The sequence below is a fragment of the Diceros bicornis genome, chromosome 18 (genome assembly GCF_020826845.1).
Source record: "Diceros bicornis minor isolate mBicDic1 chromosome 18, mDicBic1.mat.cur, whole genome shotgun sequence".
NCBI classification, from domain to species: Eukaryota; Metazoa; Chordata; class Mammalia; order Perissodactyla; family Rhinocerotidae; genus Diceros; species Diceros bicornis.
In genome coordinates, this window is record NC_080757.1 from 48078403 (window position 1) to 48091735 (window position 13333).

General features: G+C 37.2%; 1 protein-coding gene across 8 annotated transcripts in view; it reads left to right on the plus strand.

Moving 5' to 3' along the window:
- Nucleotides 1-13333, plus strand: part of HELZ (helicase with zinc finger) — a 155921-nt gene that overhangs the window by 11982 nt on the left and 130606 nt on the right. The window contains exons 4-5 of one of the 8 annotated variants that reach the window (XM_058561406.1): nt 8969-9007; nt 10135-10218. The exons of 4 other annotated variants lie outside the window; for them this stretch is intronic. The gene's annotated coding sequence lies outside the window, so the exon portion shown is untranslated. Of the gene's footprint in view, nt 1-8968; nt 9008-10134; nt 10219-11785; nt 11905-13333 lie in introns of all 8 variants that reach the window. 3 more of the 8 variants (XM_058561405.1, XM_058561404.1, XM_058561407.1) reach the window with 3 other exon arrangements.

Below are 13333 nucleotides of genomic sequence, written 5' to 3' on the forward strand. Positions count from 1 at the left end.
CTAGGATTTTTAGAATAGTAAATGAGCAGTGACTTCAGGTGAAAGTCACCAGCTGCATTAGTCCCTAACAAGAGTCTGTCTGTCTCTTGAAGCTTGGAAGCCAGGCATTGACTTCTCTTTTCTAGCTATGAAAGTCCTAGATGGCATTTTCTTCCAATATAAGGCTGTTTCATCTACATTGAATATCCGTTGTTTAGTGTAGCCATCTTCATTAATTATCTTAGCTAGATCTTCTGGATACCTTGCTGCAGCTTCTACATCAGCACTTGCTGCTTCATCTTGCACTTTTATGTTATGGAGACGGCTTCTTTCCTTAAACCTTATGAACCAACCTCTGCTAGCTTTAAACTTGTCTTCTGCAGCTTCCTCACCTCTCTCAGCCTTCATAGAATTGAAGAAGAGTTAGGGCCTTGCTCTGGATTAGACTTTGGCCTGAGGGAATGTTGTTGCTGGTTTGCTTTCTATCCAGACCACTAAAACTTTATCCTTATCAGCAATAAGGCTGTCTCGCTTTCTTATTATTCGTGGGTTCACTAGAGTAGCACTTTTAATTTCCTGCAAGAACTTTTCCTTTGCATTCACAACTTGGCTAATTGTTTGGCACAAGAGGCCTAGCTTTTGGCCTGTCAGCTTTCCACCTCCCTTTCTCACTGAGCTTACTCATTTCTAGCTTTTGATTTAGAGTGAGAGACTTGTGACTGTTCCATTCACTTGAACACTTAGAGGCCATTGTAGAGTTATTAATTGGCCTAATTTCAATATTGTTGTGTCTCAGGGAATAGGGAGGTCCGAGGAGAGGGAGAGAGATGGAGGAATGGCTGGTCGGTGGAGCAGTCAGAACGTACATTTATTAAGTTCACCATCTGGTGTGGGTGAGGTTTGTAGCACCCCAAAACAATTATAATAGTGACATCAAAGATCACTGATCACAGATCACCATAAGAAGTATAATATAATGAAAAAGTTTGAAATATTGTGAGAATTACCAAAATGTGGCAGAGACATGAAGTGAGCAAATGCTGATGGAAAAATGGTGCCAATAGACTTACTCGATGCAGGGTGGCCACAAACCTTCAATTTGTAAAAAAGGCAATATCTGTGAAGCACAATAAAATGAGATATGCCTGTAAACGTATATGTTTAAAAAACTAGGTAAGTTAGAAATTAGCTCAAGATCGGTATAAACTACTCAGCTGATTAAAAAGACTATATTCAATATCAATTTGAAGGAAACCTAAATATTACTCCTGAATGTTTACTATAATTTCTTATATGAAATAAGTCACTCCTTTCCTATCATTTTTTTTAATTTGGAAAAAATAAATTAAGCAGTGCATAAAATTAGAATATATTTTATATTTAAGGGAAAATTATAACTTCTGGATTAGTTGGGTTTTGAATTACTTTTTTTTTTTTGGTGAGGAAGATTAGCTCTGAGCTAACATCTGTTGCCAATCCTCCTCTTTTTGCTGAGGAAGACTGGCCCTGGGCTAACATCCATGCCCATCTTCCTCCACTTTATATGTGGGATGCCTGCCACAGCATGGCTTGATAAGCAGTGCATAGGTCCGTGCCTGAGATCCTAACCTGCAAATCCGGACCACTGAAGTAGAGCATGCAAACTTAACCACTATGCCACCAGGTCGGCCCCTGAATTACTTTTTTAAGTTAAAATAAACTGTTAGTTTAATTTATACAGTGGTCCCCCCCTTATCCATAGAAGATATGTTCCAAGACTCCTAGTGGATGCCGGAAACCACAGATAGTACCGAACCCTATATATACTGTGTTTTTTCCTATACCTATATACCTATGGTAAAGTCTAATTTATAAATTAGGCACAGTAAAAGATTAAAAACAATAGCTAATAAAGTTGGCTTTGAAGACATTATTAAGTAAAATAAGGGTTATTTGAACACAAGGTCTGTGATACTGCAATAGTCCATCTGGTAACCTAGACGGCTACTGACTAACAGGCAGGTAGCGTATACAGCATGGATTGGCTGGACAAAGGGATGATTCATGTCCTGCGTGGGAAGGCGCAGGAAGGGGCGAGATTTCATCATGCTACTCAGAATGGCACTCAATTTAAAATGTATGAATTGTTTATTTCTGGAATTTTCCATTTAATATTTTCAAACCATGGTTGACAGTGGACAACTGAAACCATGGAAAGTGAAACTGCGGGTAAAGGGGATTACTGTATTATGTAAATCTTCAGATCTGTAGCAAAGTTGAAAGAAGAGTATGATCAACACCCACTTGTTAGCATTTTGCCATAATTTGCCTTCTCTCTCTTTCTTTGTCTAAATAGATAGTTTTTTTCCTGAGCCAAGTGAAAGTAAGTGGCAGATATCTTGGATGGCACTTCATCCATACTTCAACATGTATCTCCTAAGAATGAGAACATTTTTCTTCATAAGCATAATATCATCACACCTAAGAAAATAATTAAATAATACCGATAGTTATATTATCAAATATCAAGTCCATATATAAATTCCCCGTTTATTCCCAAAACATATTTTATTTCTTTAGGTTATTATGTTTCTTTAGTTTCTTTTAATCTAGAATAGTTACCCCTTCCCCTCTTTGTTTTTCATGACAGTGAAGCGTATTGCTTGTTGAAAAATTAGAAAATGCAGATGAATAAAAAAAAATCTGTAATCTACCTATCAGGGATACCCACTGTTAATTTTTTAGTGGACTTTTAGTTTTGGAATAATTTTAGATTTACGGAAAGTTGTAAATGTTGGTCAGAATTCCCATATACTCATCACCCAGTTTCCCCCATTGTTAACATCTTACATTTCTATGGCACCTTTGTCAAATTTAAGAAACCATCATTGGAACATTAGTATTAATTGATTTCCAGATTTTATTTGGATTTCCCCAGTTTTTCCACTGAAGCCCTTTTTCTGTTCAAAGATCTATTCAGGATCCACATTGAATGTAGTTGTCGTGTACTCTGGGCTATGACAGTTTTTTACAATTTCCTTGTTTTTATGACAATTTTGAAGAGTCCTGGTCCCTCAATTTGGGTTTGTCTGACGTTTTTCCCCATCATTAGACTGGAGTTGTGGGTTTTGGGGAAGGAGATATTCACTTCTAATATTTTGTTTCATGTCTCTCTTGGCTTTTTATGTAAAATATTCTATGCATATAAATGTATATTGTATAAAAATGAGATTATAGACTATATTATTTTACAATCTGCTTGTTTTTGCTTACAAAATAAGATTACATTATAAATGTTATTTTGTAACCTGCTTTCTTTACTTTACATCTTTCCAGTAACCCCTTTTCTCAACACTCTTTCTGTAGGAAATTCTGTTCTGAGTTTTTTTTAAATTTAATTATTTTGTTGAGGTCATATTGGCTTATAACGTTGTGTAGATTTCAGGTGTACATTATTACATATCAATTTCTGTATAGACTGCATCATGCTCACCACCAATAGTCTGGTTTTTATCCGTCACCATACGTATGTGCCCCTTTACCCCTTTTGCCCTCCCCCCACCCCTGTCCCCTCTGGTAATCACTAATCTATTCTTATCCACGTGTGTGTTTATCTTCCACATATGAGTGAAATAATAAGGTGTTTGTCGTTTTCTGTCTGGCTTATTTTGCTTAGCATAATATCCTCAGGGTCCATCCATTTTGTCAAAAAGGGCATGATTTTGTCTTTTATGGCTGGGTAGTTTTCCATTGTATATGTAGACCACATCTTCTTTATCCATTCATCAGTTGATGGGCACTTGGGTTGCTTCCATGTCTTGGCTATTGTGAATAATCCTGCAGTGAACATAGGGGTGCATAAATCTCTTTGAATTGTTGATTTCATACTCTTTGGATAAATACCCAGTAGTGGGATAGCTGGATCGCATGGTATTTCTATTTTTAATTTTTTAAGGAATCTCCATACTGTTTTCCAAAGTGGCTGCACTAGTTTGCATCCCCACCAGCAATGTATGAGGGTTCCCTTTTCTCCACATCCTCTCCAACACTTGTTATTTCTTGTTTGTTAATTATAGCCATTCTGATGAGTGAGAGGTGATATCTCATTGTGGTTTTGATTTGCATTTCCCTAATAATTAGTGATGTTGAACATCTTTTCATGTGCCTGTTGGCCATCTGTATATCTTCCTTGCAAAAATGTTTGTTCATATCCTCTGCCCATTTAAAAAAAAAAAATTTTATTTTATTTCATTTTATTTTTTGTGAGGAAGAATGGCTCTGAGCTAACATCTGTGCCCATCTTCCTCTATTTTGTGTGTGGGACGCCTGCCACAGCGTGGCTTGATGAGTGGTGTGTCGGTCTGCACCCGGGATCCGAACCTGCGAACCCCAGGCCACCGAAGCGGAGTGTGCGAACTTAACCACTGTGCCACCAGGCTGGCCCCCTTTGCCCAGTTTTTTGATTGGGTTGTTTGTTTTTTTATTGTTGAGTTGTTTGAGTTCTTTATATAGTTTGGAGATTAACCTCTTGTCAGATATATGATTTGCAAATAGTTTCTCCCGGTTGGTGTGTTGTCTTTTCGTTTTGTTCGTGGTTTCCCTTGCCTGGCAGAAGCTTTTTAGTTTGATGTAGTCCCATTTGTTTATTTTTTCTTTTGTTTCCCTTGTCTGAGTAGACCTGGTATTCGAAAAAATAATGCTAAGACCAATGTCAGAGAGTGTACTGCCTCTATTTTCTTTTAGGAGTTTTATGGTTTCAGGTCTCACATTCAAGTCTTTAATCTGTTTTGAGTGAATTTTTGCGTATGGTGTAAGATAATGGTCTACTTTCATTCTTTTGCATGTGGCTGTCCAGTTTTCCCAACACCATTTATTGAAGAGACTTTCCTTTCTCCATTGTATGTTCTTGGCTCCTTTGTCAAAAGATTAGCTGTCCACAGATGTGTGGTTTTATTTCTGGGCTTTCGGTTCTGTTCCATTGATCTGTGTGTGTCTGTTTTTCTGCCAGTACCATACAGGGTTTTTTTTTTTTTTTGTGAGGAAGATTGGCCCTGAGCTAACATCTGTTGCTAATCCTCCTCTTTTTGCTTGAGGAGGATTGTCCCTGATCTGACATCTATGCCTCTATTTTTAATCAGGACGCCGCCACAGCATGGCTTGATGAGTGGTGTGTATGTCTGCCCCTGGGATCCGAACGCATGAACCCCGGGCCACTGAAGTGGAGTGTGTGAACTTAGCCACTAGGCTACTGGGCCGGCCCCAATACCATACTGTTTTGATTACTATAGCTTTGTAGTATATTTTGAAGTCAGGGATTGTGATACCTTCAGCTTTATTCTTTTTTCTCAGGATTGCTTTAGCTATTCAGGGTCTTTTGTTGTTGCATGTTCTGACTTTTAAACATCTGATTTGAAAATGTAGTTTTAGAGCATAGACTGTTGGTAAATTGAAGACAGCCTTTAAGAGGGATAATGATGGTGGTAGTGGGGGTAATACCCTTTTGTTTTAACTATGCAGTTGGTTCTTCTAGATTGATTTATGTTTTATTTAAAAAGCTCAACTGTTCTGGATTATGATTTGTTTACAAGTCTACACAGATAATCTGGAAGGAAAAATGAAGAAATCCAAGGAATAGAATATGTTTTATAATAAAATTTTCTTGGCAAGCAGCAACCCTTTCTAGAAGTCATTCTTTTAATATAATTTGCTTGCTTTGTAAATATGGATTTTTTGTCTTTTCATATCTTTATTGATTAGTAAACATGTTAAATGATTTGGGAGGAGGCTCAAACTCTTCAAGAAATAATTTAGAATTTTTGAAACTAAGAAGGGTATCTCCAGAATTGCTGAAAATGCTAAAAAATGGGTCAGGAGAAATCAAAGTAGTAAATGGAAAAAAAAATTCTCAATTTTAGCTGTTGATATAACTTTTTTTAAATTTAGTTTTTCTTGTTTTTATCATTTTAGTAACTAAAACAGATAGTAGAAAGCCCATCAGGACTTTTTTTTTTTAATGTATTTAAAACATTTTACTTTGCCGTGTTGAATTCCATTCATTCTGGAGTTTAGGAGAATTTACCTCTTTAGAAAGAGATTATTCAAAGCAGAATATGATTGATGATCTTAGTTTCTAGTTTTCTTCTCAATAGACTTAGTCTCTCTTCTAATGCTTCTTGCATACTCAGTGATTTTATAAGAGTTTAGAGAAAAATGCAAGTCTGACAATATTAAGCATAGTACAATAAATAAAACTTTTTTTATTTTACAGAATATTTTGTCTCTACATCCTATACAACCATCACAGATTCCAGTTTTCGATAAAAGCAGATAAATTTGAAGATAATACAACATTCCTCTTTATGATTTAGCATTCTAATGAGAACTGAATTTGGTACAGGACAGTTTTTGGAATGCTTTGCATTTAGGTTATTTTAGGTCATCTCTTTGGGAAATTCAATTAAAATATTTATTGAATGGTTTTAGTGACTTGAAAGGTTGTCATGGGGATAGAAATGATATAAAATATGACTTATTTATAAGATAGTTGTGTTGGGCAGATAAGGCATCTTACATGATATGTTTAATCCAAGATAATAAATGATTAAGAGGCCAAATCATCCTACAGGAAGTAACGCTGGTTTGGGAGGAGAGTGACTTAGGGAAGTAGGCCTTGAAGTGTTCCTTTAAAGCTAGGTAGGATTTAGGTCCAGAGAGAGGAGGGAAAGGACATTCGGGCTGAGGGAAGGGCATTGTCAGAGACTCAGAGGCCTGACTGTCCTTAGGGCCTATATGGGAGGTGGTGGGAAAGTTAGGTTGTAGCTAGACTGTAGGTAGCCTGGATATCTAGTAATGAGCTTGGACATTATTTTATAGGCATTTCAGAACCACTGTGCCATCTCCAGAATAATGATTCTTAACTTTTTTCCTCCCTGAGGAAGCATGACACACTTTTACTAGCTGCAGGGTCTCACCACAGCCCTGCTACCCAGTGAGGGGAAGGGGGCGTGTTCTGATATGCTTTACTCTGCTGGGGTATGTCATGTGGGTTATTTCAGTAATGTGTCAATCTGGCTTTTCTTTCTTTTGTCACAATACATTTACTTTCTAGTATAGTCTTGTTTTCAGGATAATAATTGAGTTTCCAGAGGGAAAATAATAATGTATGAGGCAGATCAAAGGTAAATTACTGACTTTTTAAGAAATGTGAATCTCTAGTTTTTTTCTAGCAGTTCTTCTTTTGTTTAAATTTTTGTTTTGTTAGTTATGTAGAGAAACTTATTTATTTATTTATTTATTTTTGTGAGGAAGATCAGCCCTGAGCTAACATCCATGCTAATCCTCCTCTTTTTGCTGAGGAAGACCGGCTCTGAGCTAACATCTATTGCCAATCCTCCTCCTTTTTTTTTCCCCAAAGCCCCAGTAGATAGTTGTGTGTCATAGTTGCACATCCTTCTAGTTGCTGTACGTGGGACGCGGCCTCAGCATGGCCGGAGAAGCAGTGCATCGGTGCGCGCCCAGGATCCGAACCCCGGGCTGCCAGTAGCGGAGTGCACGCACTTAACCACTAAGCCACGGGGCCAGCCCGAAACTTATGTATTTATTATGTTTGTGTTTTAAGTTTTCCTATGGTTTTATGGTTTATATAGTTTAATAATTAAAGATAATTTGAGATCTAATCAAGAACCGATTATGGATGTTAGTAATTTCTGTCAAAGTAGATGGTGGTAATGTTTAGCCCAACTCCTCAGTCTTCTAAAACCTTTACAAATGCAGTCTGATTCATTCCATCTGAGTTAATTATGAGGTAGATAGTTTTTTTTTTTCCTAATGGAGACAAATGTATAACACAGAGATACAGATATCATCTTCAATTTAGATTGAAGAAATTTTAGTTACTACTGTTGGCTTCTGCTATTTGATCACAGTTTACTTTTGTTCTTTGAAGTCTGTCTCTAATCAAATAAGATTTAGGTCTTTTGAAATAAAAGAAGACCATGACTACATTAACAAGAAAAGTTAATTTAAGAAAGATAACTGATGTTTTAAAAATAAGAGTACATTTCATGACTTGATTTCATGGTGGTCTGGTGGTTATTGTCATACTGTTACAGAAAGAAGTCCACAGTGGGAACAGAATGATGCTTATAAATCACCTCCCTTCTTAGGATCTGTTACTGAAAATGTCTTAGTCCAGGCCAGTATGCCTACCACCTCTGTGGTACACTGTTGATTTCATTTTTCTTCCAATATTTACCTTTGGTCCTGGACCAGTTATTTAGCTACTATGGAATTCTTCAAAAGTATCCCACATTTTGTGCCAAGTAAACTCAATGATTGTCCTATTTGGAGACATTCTTTCTGAGGCTCCATTCTTGCCTCTAAAGCCTACGTGCGCGGAAAGGGAATTGTGTAGGTTTTTCATTTATTAACAACAAACTTATCCTTCTGTATCTATTTCTTTTTGGTTTTTAAAAACGATGTGCATTGTGACATTGAGATGCATATTTTAACAATACTTTAAAAATTTTATTCTTAAAATTATCATACAGTAAAACTGACTTTTTTTTTTGGTATACAGTTCTATTAATTGAACACATGTGTGGTTTGTGCAGCCATCACCACAATCAGGATACAGTGTCATCACAGAACAGTATCATCACTCCAGAAAACTCGCTCATGCCGTCCTTTCATAGTTACCCCTTCCCATCCCATCACCCCTGCAACCACTGACCTTTTCTCCATTCCAATACTTGGTCTTTTTGAGAATATCATACAAATGGAATCATACAGGGTGTAAGCTTTTGAGACTGGGTTCTTTTACTCTCTTTTTGAAATTCTTCTAAGTTATTGCGTGTATTGAAAGTTTATTCCTTTTTATTGCTGAGTAGTTTTCTATTGTCACTTATTAAAGGACATTTGGGTTGTTTCCGGTTTTTAGTAGTTATGAATAGAGCTGCTGTAAACATTTGTGTGCAGATTTTTCTGTGAACATAAGTTTTCATTTCTCTAGGGTGCTGTCTGTGGGGAGAGGGAATCGCTGGGTCATATTGTGAGTATATTTTTAACTTTGTAAGAAACTGTCAACCCTTTTTACATAGTGGCTAGACCATTTTACATTCCCACTAGTAATATATGCGAATTCCAGTTACTCCACATCACTGATACTACCAATATTTTAAGTTTAACCATGTAGTAGTATGTAGCAGTATCTAATCATGGCTTTAATTTGCATTTCTCTGGTGACTAATGCCATTGAACATCTTTTCATGTGCTTATTTGCCATCATTATATCCTCTTTGTGGAGTGTCTATTGAAGTCTTTTGCTCTGCTTTTAATTGGGTTGTTGTCTTTTTTTTTTTTTTTTTTTTTTTTATTTATTTTTCCCCCAAAGCCCCAGTAGATAGTTGTATGTCATAGCTGCACATCCTTCTAGTTGCTGTATGTGGGACGTGGCCTCAGCATGGCCGGAGAAGCGGTGTGTCGGTGCACGCCTGGGATCCGAACCCCGGCTGCCAGTAACAGAGTGCGCGCACTTAACCGCTAAGCCACGGGGCTGGCCCTGGGTTGTTGTCTTATTGTTGAGTTTTGAGAGTTCTTTATATATTCAGCTACAAATCTTTTTTCACATATTTGATTTGCAAATAGTTTTCTCTCAGCCTTTAGCTTGTCTTTTCATTCTTTTAACAGTGTCTTTCAAAGAGCAAAAATGTTTAATTTTAATGAAGTCCAGTTTATCAAAATTTTTTTCTTTTTTTGGATTGTACTAACATGGATAGATTTTAAAACAAGTTCTGTTCAAAAAAGTGGTGAAAAGTAACTTAGTGATAGCAATGTTCTCATAAAGTTGACTTTTCTGGAAGGTACAAATGTTATCATTTTATAAAAAGGTGGTGCTAATTGATATACTCCTTAGTCTTGGGGACACACAGGACTTTTGTTTAACCAAAGGAGATGATTGGCTTAGGTTTGTGAGGTTTTTCACACTTTTTAAAATGGTAATCACTAACGTGGTTAACATATGTATACTTTTATAATGCAGAACTATGTAGGAAGAATGTTCCAGAGTTAAAATGGTAATATTTTATTTACATTCACATTTGATGATTTTGGTGGTGCCTCAGTTTGAGTTTCTACTCTGTTAGTACAGCTTTAAACCTTGATTGTTTCTGGGTTCAGAATCAGTGTCATGGCTAAAAGCATGAGCTGCGCCAGACTGTCTGGATTTGAATCCTGCCTCTCTTATTTACAGTGTAACTGTGGGTAAGTAACTTCACTTCTCTGTGCTTCAGTTTCCTTATCTGTAAATGATAATGATAATAATATCCATCTTATAAGGTCATTCTGAGGATTAAATTAGAATACATAAGTATAGTCCTTTCAGCAGCATCTAGCACACGGTTAGCATTCAGTAAATGGTTCTTGTTATTATTGCTGAAATAGCTTTATGATAAAGTTGTTTAAACCACTGTTTTGGAATTATATTTTCAAGAGGCAGAATAACCAAATATTACACTAAGCCATTTCTCTTCCATGCCATTTCTCTTTATACTTATTGTTATTAGTAATCAATAACTGTGACCAGTGTTATTAATAATCGTGTATATACACTGTTTTACAAGACAATTATCAGCTTATTTGGTTTTTCACATCTTGTGGAGTACTAATCATATATATCTATATCTGTATCTAGATTAGCTCTAACTGCCTGAAATATCAACCTAAACTGGCTCAAGCTGGAAAGAAATTTCTTGACTCACCTAACTGCGAAGTTTAGACACAGCTAGCTGGATTCAGGGCTCAAGTGATGTCATCAGGACTCATTTACTCCCCATGAATCAACTCTGCCTTTTCCTATATAGACTTCAGTTGTATGTTAGAAAAATGACGGCACCATATTCAACTCCTGTAGCCACTCATATTTTAGATTCAGCAGGAATGAGCCCCTGTCTCTTTCCCAGAAGCCTCAGCAAAAGTCTCATGATGTCTCATTGGCTCGTATGTGGTCACAGATCTTACCCTGAGCCAATCCTGTGTTTGAGGCTGTGAGACTTGGATTGGCCAGTTCTGGTCACATGACATCCTTGAATTCTTGGTGGAGTCAGCTCTTCAGGAAGCACATGGACTGAGGGTGGGGGAGAGGTGAATTCTCAAAGGGGAGTTGTGGGCTTTTATTACCTGAAAAAAGAATAGATACTGGGTAGCCAAGCAGCTAATGAGATGCTAGTTTCTTTTTATGGGTCAGCAGTAGATCACAGGAGTTAATGGAATTGGATTAGAATCTTGGTTTCTAATTCCAGCTTTCTTGCCTAAAAAGTTACATCCTCTAAGTCCATATTCCCCACAGGAGTAGGAGTTTGCAGAAAGGTACAGTGTTTTATATGCTTTTGATAAAAGTTGCATAATTTTTAACAGGAAGAGAAAAAATCAAGGCAGATGGGGTGGACCTCACGATGGGCGGGTGTGGTGCTTCTTCCTACACTGGTGTGATTCATGTGACTCAGCTCCAGTGACTTCCATTCCCTGGGCCTTTCTGTCCCCAGGGGAGAGGCTCTTATAAACCCAGTTTGGTCAGTGTCTGCCCTTAGGTCAGGCTCTTCTGACTGGGCAGCAGATCATATGCTGTAGATGTATCTGTGTATCCAAGACAAGAATGTCAGCTACACGGTGAGGTGTATCTGGGAACTGACCTCTTACAGGAGAAGTAGTTCTAGATATCTCACTAAGTATTTTCTGTAGTCCATTTTAGCATGGCCTGAGACATTTCTCATTTTGACTTTTGACTGGCAGTTTTTATTTTATATTTGAGAAAGCACTTTATCTTCTTCAGCGGGAGCACATCTAGCAAGGTCATGCTGTTTTCAGCACGACGAAAGAAAACAGTTGAACAGAGACCTGCTTTGTACTGAGATCCACACTACAGTAAAGTACCCCTCTAGTGAGGTTCAGGTAGGTCTTAGTTAGAAACTAGTTATCAGGATCTGATTAACAAAGGTGATTGTGGTAGAAACTTTCATATCCACTTCTGAGGTAGGTATCTGAGCCTAATGTATCTGAGACTTTAACTCTCTAAATTAAGTCATTTCCCCCCAAAGTTCCTGAAATTAATAGTTCTGCCCCTAATGTTTACTTATATATTAATGTTGTTGGAGGTCTCCCTGGCTGATATGTTTGGTGACTAATGTTGACAGTAGTCTTTGTGACCTCCCCTCGTAGCCAGTTTTAGAGGTTAGCTTGTCTTTATCAGTGACATACAAATGCACTTATTTCTCCAATGGCTATTCTTACATAATCATTATCAGTTTACTGAGACAGAGGAAATAGTTGAAAATAATTCCTCTGTCAAGTAGGTAAAGTAGTTACATAGAGTGATATTTTATTTTCTAGAAATACAATATTGTATGTTGAAATCAGTAAAGTGATTTCCACTTTATATATACAGAAAGTTTGAAATTTTAGGGACATAACAATAGCCATCACTTTTGAGCACTCACTGAGTGCCAGGCTTTCTTTTAAGTGCTTTACACATATTATTTCACTTAATCCTTACAATAACCACAGGCGGTGGGAATTAGTTGTCTTCTGGCCATTTTAGAGGTGAGCAAGTTGAGGTACTTCGAGGTTAAGTCACTTGCCCCAGGCCACGCAGCTGGTGAGTGATGGGGCTGGTGAGGGACAGAGCTGGTGAGTTTTGAATGCAAGTCCTCTGGCTCCGAGCCTGTGCTCTGGATCACTGTGCTGCATTCTTTCCCTAGGAAAGATTTTAGCTTGTACACTATTAGTTTTTCTTTTCTTTTTACTTCTTTTTGTAATATTTTCTAGGTGTGGGCTGGCAGTTTTATAGGGAAGATTTGCTAGTTCTAAGGCCTTTGGTATCCATGGATTTATCCATCTACTGTTGCTGTTATCTAGCAAGCAAACACTATGCTTGTCTATATCAGTGGTTCTCAACCAGGAACAATTTTTACCACCCAGGGGACATTTGTTAATGTCTGGAGACATCTTTAGTTGTTACAAGTTGGGAGATGTGCTACTGGCATCTAGTGGGTAGAGGCCAGGGATGCTGATAAACATCTTACAATGCACAGGACAGCCTCCCACAACTAAGAATTATTAAGCCCAAAATGTCAATAGCATCAACTCTGGTCTATATGTAATTAGTTAGTGATTAGCTTGTAATGCCATTCTTGTGTCTAATGGACAAAGTCACTGTAGTAGTATAGAAATCATTATTTTTTATTTTTGTTTGATAATTGATTTCACCCAGATTAATGTGTGTTTGTATAAGGGGCATAAATGCCAACTATAACTGAAAAATATTTAAGTTCTCTTAAACCAAACTGGGAATTATAGTTCATTGAAGGAAAGCTGAGGAAGT